This window comes from Eulemur rufifrons, chromosome 4, assembly GCF_041146395.1.
Source record: "Eulemur rufifrons isolate Redbay chromosome 4, OSU_ERuf_1, whole genome shotgun sequence".
NCBI lineage: Eukaryota > Metazoa > Chordata > Mammalia > Primates > Lemuridae > Eulemur > Eulemur rufifrons.
Genome location: NC_090986.1, coordinates 37,909,923 through 37,926,440, shown reverse-complemented (window position 1 = coordinate 37,926,440; position 16,518 = coordinate 37,909,923).

Below are 16,518 nucleotides of genomic sequence, written 5' to 3'. Positions count from 1 at the left end.
CTTAAACTCTCTGTGCTTCTGTTTCCTCATTCAAAACACAGAGACATGAATCATACTTGCCTAAGTTGGTTGTTTAAATGAGTTAATACATGTAAAATGTTTATAGCGGTGTCTGGCAAAGAATAAATTGTCATCTAGTGTTAGCTGTATTACCAGGGAAGGAAAGGTTCTCGGGGATCCGTGGATATATTTTCTGATAATTTTCAACTCCTGTTATTTCCAGAGTTGCTAGATCTTTTCCTACTTTTTAATTATTTTATGTCTTTGGTGATCATTGTTTTTTTTTCCCTTCATTTATTTGTTTATTTTGCCTCCAAGTTATACATTTTATAATCTACCTAAACCCAGTCTTCACAAAAGGAGAAATCCTTTCCCATTCTTGCATTATCATAGGCTTCTGAAAAGAGAAGGAAGGTAATTAGCTCATCTTACTTCACTGAAATATATTGCCCACTTAAAGGCAATTAGTAGTACTGCGGTTCAGGAAAACAGGATATTGATTTTTTTCTTTCTTTGATCCAGTGGAATAGTTGACATGTTTATGTTTCATTCTGCATTGCAAAAACTTGGAATTGGGACCCTGTTTCACAAGTAATGCCAGCCTTGTTTGTGTATAATGGAACATTACGCACCCAATAGGAACTCAGGACATGTTTATTAATGTTTTTCTTGTTTTAAAATGAGGGATTCTGAAACATGCTCCAAATAAGGTTGGTGATTTTTAAAAGCAGTAGCAAGAGGAAACGTAGAAAATGAGAAATTGTTCCTAAGCCCTTTCTCTTCTGAATCTTCTCTCTTTGCTTTCCATTATTGGGCTTTTAGAGGGTAGAGATAGGCTTCAGTTATTGCTACTATTCTCAGTTAATGGTGTTAGTAATTTACTGCGGGGAGTGGGGGGCACTGAATTTTAAAAAGAAAATTCAAGAAGGCCTGGGACCTCTTCATAACATATATTTAAGGGTAAATAACTAGCCCATATTTGGGGTGAGTCACATTTTAGCACCTCAACACAGTCTAAGACAAGGTAATGAAAGACCCTTGAACCTTGTACTTCATTCTCTGTTCTTCATCTTATTCATTTGTAAAATAGTGTTAATAGCATTATCACATGGATGAAGATTAAATGTGTCTGTAAGTCAATGATAATACTGCTTGGCATCAAGGAAGGGCTCATGAAATGAAGCTGTTACTACTGTTCTCTTCTATATGTTTCTCTCTGCAGCTGTGGTTTGTGGGTGCAAGAGGCCATTGATTATCCTTTTCTCAGACTCTTTCTGTGGAACGTTCATCATGAGCCCATCGTCGTTTGGCCTCCATATTATAAATAGATGATGGCTCTCTCCTTGCCTCACAAATGAACTGGAACTAGAAGTAAGAAACTAGCTTAAATTAGGATCTGTGAATTCTCTCATTTTCTTGGCAAAGTGGGATTGACTTTATTACAAATATTGTTGGTTTGTTTTATAAGGGAGAAGAGGTCTGGCCCCAGTTTCTTGGATGGGTTTGAATTTTGCTTGGTGTTTTTAATCAAAAGAAAGATTGATTTTATTTCTCTGGAATAGACTTCAGTTTGTATTCTGAAGTCTTAATTGCATCTGGAAGCCAGAGGCTGAATGCTCATCATTTTATAGCAAGTATATTAGGCAGGGTAAGTTGCTGCTATTGCAATTCCCAAATCTCAGTGGCTTATCACACTAACTTTTCATTTTTTGGTCACAACACAGTTAGGTACAAAACAGGGATGGGGGTTCTGGTGCAATTCAGGCCCTCTGCCACCCACTCAGTCCACAGGGTCCTCCACTGGACTCTCTGCAGGTGATTAGCAGATGCATGAAGACGACAGTGGGGTAGGTGCATGGCAGACTAGCTATGGTGCACAGAACATTCCTCTTCTGCCCACAGTCCTTGGTGCAGAACTTATCACAGGGCAGCACCTAACTACAAGTGAGGCTGGGAGATGGAGGCTAGTTGTGTGCTCAGAAAGACAAAGGAAATGATTGGTGAAAACCTAGTTTCTGCCAAAGCAAGATAGTTGGTTCTACCAATTTTTAACTTATGAAACATTTCTCATATACTGTACACACACATACATGGAAGTTAGAAGAATAATAGCGAGTACCCAGTTTAAGAAATGATACATTACCAATGCAGGTGAAGTCTCCTACATGCCTCTTTGCCTCTGCTCGTGTCTCTTTCTGTATTGCTCGGGAATAAACACTATTTTATTTCTGTATGTTTTGGTTGTCATTTTATGGAAGATATATTTGTACTCACACATTAAAATTTTTTGTTATTTTTGGTTTTTACACAAATGGCATCCTATGGTAGATATTCTTCAGTGACTTAGTTTTTCCACTCCTTTTTATGATTCTGAAATTCACCCATGTTGATATGTGTAGCTGTAATTGATCCATTTTTACTGCTGTATAGAATTCCATGTGTTTAGATTTATTCAGTTTCCCAGTCTTGGGCATTTGGGTTGTTTTCAGGCTTTTTTCTTTTTTGGAAGCAATGCTGCTATGAATATTCTTACACATATGTCTTTATATATATTTGAAATTTACTCTAAGGTATGAATCTTCCTCCTACCCCAGAACACCACTCTTTTAAAAATTTATACAGTGATACGTATCCATCAAGGAAAACTTAAATAATCTAAATTTCCATTCATTCTGGCTGGCTTGGTGTGAGTTTGTTGCTGTTGAGTGCTGGCTTCATGGAGTGTGAGCTAAGTCAGACTAGAATATTTTAACTTCAATGATCCATTATCCTTCTTTGGCTTTTGAAGAAAATTTATAAAATAAATCCCTGAAGGTATAGTTGTACTTCCATTAGCTATCTCACTTTGTGAAATGTGGCTAGGTTATTTTGGGGAATTCTATGCTATATTCACGGCACATCATTTCTCTGAGGTACAGTGTTCTATGTATCAGAGCTAGGTTTATTTCCTAGAGTCCTCCAAATTTCCTTTCCTGCCCACTTACTTCCTTCAACTTCCCAGTCTCATTCTTCTGTCTTAAGATTTTACTTCCCTTTAAATAGCAGACACAGTTTTTTTTTTTTTTTCTGATAGTATATAAGGGATAAGCAAACTAAGTTTAAGAGAAGCAGAACTATTCTTAATTCTAGAACCAGAAAGAATTGTGTCCAGGGCTCTCAAATGAGGATAATTTGGTGGGAAAAATAATGTCTTTAGTGGCATCATCATAGCAAATGCAGGATGATTTTCACAGACCCGTTTTTGGTAGTGTCCATCCACCAAGGCAGATGGCATCACCCTGACATGATATTGAGTCACAGATGCCTCTCAGTGGGGTAAATCTATGAGTTTCACATTAAAATAACCTTCCTATAGCCCAGAAGAAGGGCAACGTTTTCCATAATAAGAAAAAAATCAGCGAAAAATTAGAAAGACTTGTAAGTAAGAACCATAGGGGAATAAAACCTGTCCTTGTAGCACAGCCTGATTAAGGTTTGGCACATGGCTTGTTCATCAGACACTCAATCTTGTATTTCAACATAAATTTCTGGTTGCTCTCTCACATGACTCAGAGTTTGCATAGAGCTAGAATTTGCCTACGTGGGGAAATCCTTTCAAACCTTACAGGCCTAAAGTATCTGGGAAAAACAAAAGAACTGACATTTTAAACTGCATGTTTATCAAATTACAAGTTGAAAAACTTCTGCAATTTTAAACCACATGATAGTAGAGAACTTTATTTTCCACTTATAAAATTGTGTTATTTGTAACAGTTTTTCTTTGAAAGAAAATGAGGCTGAGTGAATGGAGAATTTGTCAACTCCTTTTCTTATTTGCTTCTTAGCTGCAAATAATTTCTCAGTCCTTTGACTCTTCAGAACCTGTTATTTGTGGCTTGATATCCTAGTGGCCTAACATCCAAAGTACTAGCACATTGAGGTAAGGATTTAGAGCCCAAATGCCTGGGTTTGAATCCCAACTGTGTCAACTTCACCATGTTCCCAAATCTATCTGTGATTCAGTTTCTTAATTTGTAAAATAGAGGTATTCATACTAATACTTACTTTTTGGTGTTTTAGTAAAGAAGTCAATAACTTAATGCAGTCAAAAACACTAATAAACCCAATTATATTATTTTCCTCCTCAAGGAGGAAATATTAGTGAGCCTACCTTCTCCCAGACACTGTAATAAATGCTGAAGATAAGAAAATAATGTTCCTGCCTTGGGGAAGGAGCATCACATAGCTCAATGTGGAGACAGAAACTTTCTGTAGCGTAAAAAATACACTCATAATTCAGTGAGCGCCATTCTTGTGTTTGTACACTATTTACTTTCTTCATCATCCTCAATCCCCGATAATTAATTTTTGTCTTACTCTGTCTGGATTGCTATAACAAAATACCGCAGACTGGGTAGCTTACAAACAACAGAAATAAATTTCTCATAGTTCTAGAGGCTGCGAAGTCCGAAATCAAGGCTTTCTGGTTCATGGATGGTGCCTTCTCTCTGAATCCTCACATGGTAGAAGGTGTGAGGAGTCTCTCTTGGGCCTTTCTTACAGGGGCACTAATCTCACTCATGAGGGCTCCATACTCATGGCCTAATCACCTCCCAAAGGCCCCACCTTTAATACCATCACAGTGGGGGGTAGGATAGCAACATATGAATTTTGAAGGGGAAGCAAATATTCAGACCATAGCAATTTTAAAACAATGATTTATACTTTTTGTTGCTACAAATATCCTTTCTGTAAATAAGAAAAAAAAGAAAAAAATGTATCTTGTCATGAGATTCTTTAACTTTGTATAGGTTCTCTTAAGTCTGGCTAAGTTGTGACAGAGGCAGGTGACAGACTGAAAGACCAGACTGGGGTATTAAGAGATGTGTAGGGAACGCTTGATCTGCTCAGCAAGGTGTTGAAGCATACAGAAGAGAAACTTTTCCAACACTCCTGCCCTCTCAGTCAAGTACTGGGGAAGAAGTTACTTCTGTATCACATCTTCTCCCTGGTTGAGATGACGCATGTTTCCCATTTGGGTGGGTTTCATATGTCCAAGGTCACTTGTCAGGTATGTTCTATAACCATTTACCCTCTTGAGAGCTCCTGCTTGCAGCGAAGGCATTTTCCTCTCCCCTGAGCCTCCCTGGGGAAGCCCTGTCCTACAACTAGGATGCACAAAGGGGATGCACCTGCAGCTATTCAGCTGCTCTGTTGGTGACCAGCTCCAGGGAGTAGGGCCAGGGAACCCAATTTGACCTGAGTCCAAGCTATGCTCTCTAATACAACTTTACCAGTTTTGATGTCTAAACAAATCATGTATCTATTTTTCTGTTAAAACAAGATCTGGCAGAAAGAGGCATATCATAGAGAGTACAACCCCTAGGTTGTACTCTCTGTTTTGTCATTTACCAGCTCTGTTATCTTGGGTAAGTTATGTTACTCTCTAGACCTGTGGTCTTGAACCCCTGGGCCATGGAACAGTACTTGTCTGTGGCCTGTTAGGAACTGGGCTACACAGACGAGGTGAGCAGCAGGCAAGCAAGCCAGGATTCATCTGTATTTACAGCCGCTCCCCATTGTTGGCCTCACCGCCTGAGCTCCTCCTCTTGTCAGATCAGTCACTGTCTCCTGTCACCCCCAGATGGGACCATCTAGTTGCAGGAAAACAAGCCCAGGGCTTCCACTGATCTTGCATTATGGAGAGTTGTATAATTATTTCATTATATATTACAATGTAATAATTGTAGAAATAAAGTGCATAATAAATACAATGCTGTTGAATCATCCCGAAACCATCCCCCCTTCCCCGGTCCATGGAAAAATGGTCTTCCATGAAACCAGTCCTTGGTTCCAAAAAGCCTGGGGACCGCTGCTCTAGACTATCTGTAAGAGTGACAGTTATTAGTTTCCTATTGTTGCTGTAACAGATTGCCACAAACTTAGTGGCTTAAAGCAGCACACATTTATTGTCTTACAGTTCTGGGCATCAGAAGTCCAACATGTCTTATTAAGATATAGTCAAGGTTTGGCAGAACTGTGTTCTTTCAGGGGGCTCTAGGGGAGAATTTATTTCTTTTCCTTTTCTAAGTTTCTAGAAGTCACTTGGGTTTGTGGTCTTTTCCTCTGTCTTCAATGCGAACAGCATAGCATCTTCAGATCTCTTTCCTGCTCTGACACTTTTGTCTCCCTCTTATAAGAACCCATATGATTATATTGAGACCGCCCCAATAATCTAGGATAATCCTCCCATCTAAATATTCTTAACTTAATCATACCCATAAAGTCCCTATTGCAATGTAAAGTAACATTTTTACAAGTTCAGCGTATTAAGATGTGAACATCTTTCGTGGGGGAAGCATTATTCTGCCTACCACAGACAGTTTGGATAATCTCTAAAGTATTTTCTACTTGTTTTTATTATAAATTAGTTTTGCAGATTTTACAATTTTTCGGACTGTCATGTCCTCATAAAAATATGGCTTAGTTCAGACCCAAATCCTAACATTACCTTCTCCATCTCAGCCCTTATCCCGCCTCCTCTTCATTCTTGCAGAAACCTATTAACAACAACTTTCCCCTCTATAGATCCTTGACTCTCTGTTTAAACCCATTATTAGAAACAAACCCAGCTTCTAATTTCTTCACATTCCTTCTCTTGCATAAATGATACGTATTTAGCCTGATACACTATTTGCAGTTCAAATGTTATTCTTTGCTGATGTTTTTTATCTTATCAATCTACTTATTCATAAGTGATGAAAGAAACGACTTAGCCTCCCCCCTTCTCTATATTTTAAGGGTAGTTTAAGTCTAGTGAAATCTCAAGGATTAAAAAATATACACATTTTATTTGGAATAATCAACTGGGTTTTAGGACCAGAAATATGAGGTAGCAGACACCATGTTATTAATATCTTGCTAAATACTTGTAAAATCTTATACTAGATCTTCAGGTTTCTGAAGACATTTGCAGAGAGTGCTTCTGGAATTTGCCAATTAACAGGAGCTTGTTTCTTTCCTATTAGTCCTTATTGCATTGTTTGTCTTTCCATAAAATCATCAAATTGGAATTTCATAAATGTCGACATATGTTTTCTTGATTTTTTTCTGACTCTTCTCATCAGGAGAGAACCTCATTTTTAAACAGCTGTATTTCTGATTTGGTCTTGGCTGATGCAACACTCTTGTAACTGTGGATGAAATAATGGGATGGGAAGTGTCAGAAACGCTGGCATTTTATCAGGCCCTTATTGAGGCACTTAGAAAGATGGTGATTGCTTATTCATCCAAAAATTCTCTACCTCCCATTTAAGTGTCTGCTTGCTTCAGCTAATTGTACAATAATGAAGAGATCCACCCCTCAAAAGATTCTTTGGAAATGTAGCAAGTATGGTGATGACTAAACTTCTTCAAGTGATACCTAGAAAAGAAAAGTACTTGCTTTGTGTTCATTGTGAAAGCATAATTTTCAGACCTTTTCAATAGGGCTTGAATTTTACTATAGTCTTCAAAGAGCTGCGATTATTTGGGGTTACTTCTGGCAATTCCCATGAAAATGATAAACTGCTAAGGCCTGAAGGCTTGACACACGCTGTCACTAGCAATGTGTGCATGTGTGTGTGTATGTATGTGGTGAGGTAGATTATTAGCTTTTGATGTGTTAATTAGGTGGTACCTCTTGCTCCTTAATCCTCTTCCTTAAAATTTGTATGAAATCCAGGTGAAAATCATATCATCCTTGCAGGAATCTATCATATAGAAAGGAGGAAGGATCCTTCCAACTGCTTTTTCTCAATCAGGGCCACCTTTTGGGTGTGCAAAGCCTGAGGCAAATATTTATTTTTTTGCAGGGGCTGTGTCTATATAAAACCTATTTTTAAAAAATGTATTATAACATTCATGAGGTCATGTATAATGCCTTATCAATGAAGATTTAGAATAATAAGTAGAAAAGAGGTACTTTTTATTTGTTCATTGTCCAATCAGAGCCTGTGAAGATTCTTTGTAGTGTTCAGGCACCAGCTCTTCATGCTTTTAATTGTTATATGTAGCAATTCCCACAACAAGAATAAGGTAGCAGTGTTGCAATTGCTACCATGCTGTTTGGACCCTGTTTGTATTGAAACAACGTTGGTCTTTTTGCCTCTGAAATTCCCCAGTACCATGTGTTTCCATTCTGGGTGCCTCACTGCTCACAACTGGTGTGACACATCTCACAGCCCATGAATACTGACTTCCAAAGATGCTCTCAAAGGTTTTTATCGGGCTTGGTTAGTGATGGTGGCAAATGCAAATCTTATTTAAAGTATACAGAAAACGTGAACAATTATCCATGTTCTGGTCATGTTGAATTTATTGTGTGGAATTTTGTAAAATAAACATAAAACAAATACATCTTCCAACCATTTCTTCTCTGGAACTCTTTGGGTCATAATCACTGCATTTCTAGATTGTGACATCTTTTAATGGTGATCAACAACCTGCCTTCCACACATGGCTAGCAGCAGGAAGGATACACGAGGGGCCATTGGCAGAGTGAGAAAAGTGATTCTTGCAAGGAAAGTGTATTCCTTATCCAGTATGGCTCAAGATCAACCCAGAGAGTGTGTTGTCACCACATGGATGGGAAGGGCCTGTTTGCACTAGGGAGCAATGAACGTCCTAAGAGCAGATGGATGTGGCCACCCTGGAAGACTACCTGCCACACAGAACAGAGACGGGAAAGGGGTGGGGCGAGCATCCTGGCTGCCAGTGCAGGGTGGGGAGGCTTCCACTTAATAAAGGATGCCAGCGCTACCCACCATCCTCAGGTGCTCTGGACCCAAGGCTCTACTTCAGTGTGCACATGCAGAGGGCCCATCCGTACTGCTTTGGTTTGTCCTTTGTCTGATATGCCTATGGTAAAATTAGTCCTTTGCCTGATGTGAACAAAAGTCTATCCAAATCAGCATGTCAGCAGCACTCTTCCTACACCTTAATTACCACATTAAACAATGAAAATGATCCACTTGCATAGAATCATGTCCCAACCACAGAATTTCAAGATCACTTCCATAGGTAGAACTAAGGGCATCTGGTCAACCTCATATTTAAGAGAGGTGATTAAGAGGGTTAGAGGTATGGAGAGCAGCTCAAAGGGGTGTGTTTGTGCAAATCAGGGATGTGTTGGAGGCAATTGTCTCATTTCTCCATGCTGGATAGCCAGTTCACCAGGGTTTTACCTATTACTCTTGTAACAGATGCAGATGATGATCCAAGTATACTAAAGTCAGCTACTGGTAGAGATTTAACTTTGATACTGGTTGCTTTGAAATATAAGCAAGCCATCTGAAAGCATTTTTAAATAATTGTGAAATGTGTAATAAATGTATATATAATTTGTTACCTTGCTCTGTGTTCATGATTACTTCCAGGTTCCTTAAAATTATCCAAATCAGCCGGGCGCGGTGGCTCATGCCTGTAATCCTAGCACTCTGGGAGGCCAAGGAGGGCAGATCTCTCAAGGTCAGGAGTTCGAGACCAACCTGAGCAACAGCAAGACACTGTCTCTACTAAAAATAGAAAGAAATTATCTGGACAACTAAAAATATATAGAGAAAAAATTAGCCGGGCATGGTGGCGCATCCCTGTAGTCCCAGCTACCCAGGAGGCTGAGGCAGTAGGATCGCTTAAGCCCAGGAGTTTGAGGTTGCTGTGAGCAAGGCTGACGCCACGGCACTCACTCTAGCCTGGGCAACAGAGTGAGACTCTGTCTCAAAAAAAAAATTATCCAAATCGATGGTAATCCTAACATACCTTACTTGAGCTGTGGAGAATGGAATGGACATCTCCGAGTGATGTCTTTTTAAATACCTCCCAGAGTCGTGATCTCATTAGCTCTCAAACTAGTCCACAAATGACAGCTTTGTATTTTAGTCCATTCTTTTTGTAACTTTTTACTATAAAATAACAACAAAACCAAAAACCTTCCATGTATTTATTTTAACATAACAGATAATGATGCTAATATATATGCCTCATTAGTTTGGGTTGTATTTGATAATACCCAAGTTTCTTTCAAACTGTAAGTGCCTAATTTATTTACATTTTATTTGATAAAAGCAGGCATTCAGTTAAAGACACGCACCTTATTCAACAAGCAAACATTTACTGAGCATCCACTGTTGCGCTAGACATAATACTGTAGACGGTAGTGGGGACATTTAAGCAACACAATTCTTACCCTCAAAGGACTTATAATTTAGGGGAGATTACAGGCAAGAAAAACAGTGGCTACAATTACTTTATGGTCATCTTCCACAGAAGATAGACCCTCCACCCAAAGTGTGGTTTGGATATTGAGATTTCTGATGCCACACGCACGCCAAGAGGATAGGAAAATTTTTATTGCTTATGAAATTGAGATCTCTGAGACAAGAAGAGCAAGACTTTCAAGTAGGTCTGAAATGACTGAAGAGAGCAGGGAAAGGTGGCTGGCGCCGGGTTATTGTTGTGGGTACAGGACGAAGTTGGGGTGACAGTTCCTGAACATGGATGGGGGCTTGTGTGGTTTGAATCTCCCACCAGTGTGAATTGACGGAGCATCCATGTTGTCTTCTCAGCTTCTCCAGATATGTGGCACAAGAGAAGGAGAAAAGAGTGAAGCTTAGAGGCTCTCAACATCAAATACCTAAAAAAATGGAGTCAGACTTCTCATTACAAAGATGGTGTGATTAAAAGTTCTACAAGGGAGGTTTGCAAGGGGTGCTTCCCTCAGATGGGCATCTAGCCTGTCTTGGAGGGTTCCAAAAAGAGTTCCTGGAGAAAAGCCCTCTTGAGCTGAATCACAAAGGGTAAAACGAAGAGTGAGAGGCTGTCAATCAAGAAATTTAATTCAAGACAAAGCATTTGCAGTGGAAGGGTCTTGTGCTTGAAGCACCAAGGGCTAACAGTACCTTGGATTGGAGAAAACTTGAATGATAGGGAATGTGTAGAGGCACAGCCAGGGATGAGGCTTAAGGGTTTGAAGTTTGAGCTTCATTCTGAGGATGAAGGAGAATCATTGCGGAGTATTAATCAGGTTTGCATTTAGAAGGTGACTATTCCATTTTAGAAAGCTGCCTGAGGTTTAACAAGAAGAAAAGAAGTAAAATCTATGAACAGTGAGAGAGATGGGACTTCATTACTCTTCTCTTGGTAATCACAGTGTTCATTTAAAGCAGCTGTTCTCAACAGAGTCTTAGTGCCTTTCTAGTAGGGATGTGCAGTGAAAGGTGGGAAATGGGAGGGGGATAAGAACCTCTTGGTCAGTCTTCTCAAACTACAAAAATCTCTGTGCTGTTCCAAACCATTTTGAAAGATCTCCTAGGGGAAGGAATTCTCTGTTTTGTTTGTTTGGTTTTTTTTTTAAAAAACCTGTTTGGGTGATTCAGGTACATGTCATCCTTCTCTTAGCAGAGAATTACTGACCTAACAAAGTAAAGCTCTAAAAGTGAATTTCCAGCTCAGGTATAATAGGGACAAGGTGTTGAGTTAGAGGATGGAAGGGAAGCAATGAATAGCATAATGCTTTTGCAGATTATTAGAATCACAGGAAAGCAGGTTCCAGTGTGGTTATAGACAAGAATAGAAGACCTAGTCTTGATTCTTTAGAAATGTTCAATTTAGTGGAAAAGCACCAAATAAAGAAAGAAAGAAAAACAATACACAGAAAAGGGCAGGGGAAAGAGAGACCTGAAATTGCCAAGAGGCGCTAGACCCTGAAGGGAAGCTAAGAAAAGCTAAGTCTGATGTGCCCATCACATTGGACTCCCTTCCTCCTATTTTTGACATGAGAACTAAGAAAACATTGAGGACATTTGAGACTGGAAGACAAATACTAATCAGATATTTGTAATATGTGGCCACCATTTCATCACCAGGTAATCTTGAAATTTTCTCGGCCAGTGGTCTTTGTCTTCTTGCCCACATTTCAGGTAGCTCTCCTGGAAATCCTTGTATGACACTGGAATCAGCTGTCATGGAACCATGGTCTCTGTGCTGTTGGCGGTAAGAGGAACTGGTTTGCTGAGCAAAGGCTCTTTTTTTTTTGCAAAGCAGGAGGCTACAGAGTTGGGGGAGGGGGAATTTGATTAAAGCAAGAAAACCTTCTGTGACCAAGGCAACCAGAAGGCCCCCAAAAGCCTGTGGGAGCTTGGGGGAAGAGGCATGAAGAAGTCCTGTAGATTTGTTACATCAAGATGTTAATGTTTTTAATCAAGGTTCCTAGGTGACCCTTAGGCAATTAACTCATGGTCCACTTGCCCTATTATATATCTTCAGCTGATTCTTCTCTTTGTACATTCTCCTCTCTTTTCCTGACTGGCACTGCTAACTTTGAGAAGTGGTTTTGAGCTGCTACATCAGCATTCATTTAATCCTATTGCTTAATTCATTTATTTCTCTTTTGTAGCTGACTGGAAAAAGGAGGAAGTTATTTCAATCAAGGTTTTATCCTTTTGAGAGAAAAGGAATAATTTAAATATGTGAAACATGGTATTTCTAAAGCCAAGGCGAACAGCCTAATAAAGTAATTCTGGCCATATGAATCAATCCATATTTCATCTCCACTGCCAGGTGCACCCTACAGGAGCTGAAATAGCTTTATAGATCCACGTTCATTCAAGTGATTATAGGAAAATGATTATAAAAGTACTGTTTTAGAAAATTTAAATTCTGAGAGCATAATTGCAAATATATGGCTTAATAATAATAGACACTGTTTTTAGCATTGCATGAATTTAAGGATAAGGTGAATTGACAGTTTGTATTTAATGCTACAGGTTGATATCAAGGTTTGAACTGAAAATAAAAGTACAGAGAAAAATAGGTAAAAAAGTAATTCATAAAAATGACATTGAAATAGAAGAAACCTATATTGTAACTCAACTTGCTGTTTAACATTATTCTTAAAAATGCTTTATATCACATTCTCCCATCCTCATCCAATACTATTTAAATTTTTTACTCCCTAGTTTGTAGGATATTGGTTCCTTAGGATATATATGGTTAGTTGATTATTATCTATGATTCATCAAGGCAAGTGTGCTTCATTAATGAATATGGCCAGCACAAAAGATACTCAAATATTCACAGAAAATATATAATATTCATTGGATAGAACTGCCAAGAGCACAGACTTGACCAACTAGGGAGGATTTACAATTTAGCTAAATTTCTAAAAGTTCAGTTTTCCAGAGGAGATAATACCCAGGCACAGTGGCAATATGCTCAAAATTCAAAAGAAGGCATCTGTGAGCATCTTCCGCTGCCATCTCCAGCATTTCTAGGGAACTGCTGGCTTCCAGGTAAATGTCTGAAGAAGGTTCACTTTACAGCTCTTTGATTTTGTCAACTACAGAGCGAAATGGGAAAGAGAGATGAAGAATGGTTCAGTTCATCTTGGTGGTTAAGTGTTCTGTTTTTCATGACATCGCTTACTGTGTTTTGAATACTCTTTCTAGCAACTGATTGATTTGCACAAGTGTATCTACATTCCTTCAGCTGCCTTTCCAATTGCTAATAGGGATTTATGAGTTAGCTTTTCTAAGCTTTGGGAAGGCCTCTTTGGTCACATCTTATAGTTGGACCCTAGAGCAATCCAGACCTCTTCAGGGACCCTGACTGTAATTTATCCCTGTGTATGCTCTCTACCTTGATGGAAAAAATTAGTAAAGTGTCCACCATTTTTCATTATTAAATATATGTATCTGAGCTAAAATTACTTTATCCAGCAGAGAAACTTACTTTTAATCCCATAACTAGGTCTGAGAAGAAGCCAGGTCCACATAAGCAAACAGACTTGGACTCTGGCAAGAACTAAAGTCTGACAAATTGTCCACCACCTGCTCAATAATTCCAAATACATTAATGCTAGGGTGATATTAGATAGATTGTTAAAACAATCTAACTAATTGGTTTGATCACGCCAAATCAAAAGACTGAGAATCTCAAGTGTCTGAAATTCAGGTGTCTGAAATAGAGTTCATAAACTTACAAAAATAATGAAGTCAATGCTATTTATTGAAAATATTATTAAACTTCAGTAATAAAAATCACCTTTAATCATACTGAAATATATTGCATTTTGGCCTGTAGCCTGAAAAGAGGTTTTTGTTTCATTTTATTAAGTTTGAAATACTTATGTTATATAAATAGGAGCTCAATTAATATTTATTCAATGAAATAAACAGTGCACACCTGGTAATAAATATAATGCACTTTGAACACATTTACAGAATAGTTGAATCAGTACTATCTTTAGTAGGTTGTCTTTTTTATTAGCCTTGCTATGCCTTTTTCCTATTTAAACTTTTTTCTATTCTTACTCTAAATATTATTCCTTCAATATTTGAAAAGTGTGAATATTCTGAGAATCTCTAGCCTAGATATTTTCAAGTAACAAATAACTTTTTCCCCAACTGTCATTGTCCCATGCTAATATAATAGTGTTGCTAACATTGTTGGTATTTCATTAATAAACACTTTGTTACTTATTTCTACTAATCAGTTGTTCAAGGGAAGGGACTGTGACATATGATTTCTTGAGTACGGCCCATCAGGCTAGAGCTGGTGCTTCATTCTGCTTCAGGTCATACCAGCTGTGAGTGAGCAGGCCAGTCTTTTTTCAGTTTCCTCAAGACAGAACCTCTCTATGTACTCCTGTTCCAACAAAGGAGAAACAAGTAACATAAACTTGCCAACTGGAGACAGTTGTATGTGTGTATGTGTGTGTGTGGTTTAGCAAAATATACAGACTACCTATCAGAAATCATAAGCTAGATGTTTATTCTTCTGATGATGGATATAATTTATTATTTATCAGTGAATCATGAAAACGGAGTAATTTTGATAGATAATGAAATGAAATAGTCTTAATGGCCCTGTCTTCTCAATCTTCCTCAAAAACACAAAAAGAAGGAAGGCCTTAAGCAAAATTTTCTTTTGCTTGTGTATTTTGTGGATCAGGAATTCAGGCAGAGCACAGCAGAGATAGCTAGTTTTTGCTTTATCATGTCTGAAGCTTCAACTCAGGAAGATTTTAATAACTGAGCATAAATTGAGCCATCAGAGGCTACAATCATCTAAAGGCTTCTTCATTTATATGTCTGGAACCTGGGCTGGCTCAGATGGTTTTATGGACCAGAGCTCTGACCCATGGGCTCTCCATGTGGCTTGAGCTTACTCACAGCATGGCAGCCTCTGGGTACCTGGACTTCTGAATGTTCATTCCAGCAAAAAGATGGTGGTCACATGTCCTTTGTGATCTGGCCTTGGAAGTCACTTCTGCTGTACTGGTCAACCGTGTTGCAGGGCCTCCCATATTCAAAGGGTGAAGAAAAGATTTCATTTCTTGATAGGAGGAGTGTTGAAAAATTCTTGTCTGACTTTGGAAGAGCACCAGAAAGAATGACTTTCCTCTGAATCAGCTTTATTCAAGGAGTGTGGATGCTGCTCAGATTGGTTATTTCTTGATTCACTGGTGACTCTATTTCCATGTGCATGAGACTTCTCATTCTATGTGTGAGGAACATGTTACTGATATAAGAGAAGTTGAAAAACTAAATTTTGCTGAGTGTTGACTAATTATATGTGTCATATTTATCACCACTAAACTCATATCAGCATTAGATACACCTAATGTATTCTGGGACTAAGACTTTCGTAGAACCCTTGGGAGTATTTTGTTCTGGGGTCATAGAGGTTTTGGAGAGAAGTTGACTTGATTGGCTCAGTTTCCTCAAAGATTACATATCTCCAACCAGCTAAATGTGTCAGACCACCATCTGAGATTCTCTCACAGATCTGTTTCCCATTCTTGAGAACAAAGCAAGTTAGGATCCAGAGAATGAAAAAGAACTCAAATTTCTGCTTCTGTGATAAATATTGATTACCATTAGAATAAGAAATTTATGAATACCTGAAGCGTCAAATGCTTTATGAGAAGGCGTGAGGCCTTCCATGGAAAAGGATAGAGTGCCTGTCCTTAAAGGAACTTACCATCTCATGCAAAAGGTAGATAAGCACCTTCTCAAAAATGTACATCCACAGCAGAAATATATAAAACTACACATGGCATGTAAACATATAAGTAGGAGTAACCATTCTTAATAGGCAGCGAAGCTGGAATGCCGAACAATTAGAGCCATGTGATGTTAACAGGAGTGCTCAGTGGTGAAGGTGAATCTTAGGGGGAGGAAACAGATTCCATGGTGATGAGGTACAGAAGGAACAGTAAGAAGGAAATCCAGAGGTCTCTCTCGGTTTCAGAGAGGCTGAGATATTTTGAGGTCCACTTTCAGAGATGCATGTTTTTTTGCCCAAATTGAACATTTGGGTCTAATTCTACCTGCCTGGAAATATTTCCTACTGAATATATTTCCTTCTACCAACTCTCACCTCCATCCAGATACCAAGATCATTGATTTCATTAAAGCAAGGACCACCCTTCACTAGCCTTTGTGTCTTCTGCAGACTCTAGAATGATGCTTCAGTGTAGGATATGCCGGGTACATTTTA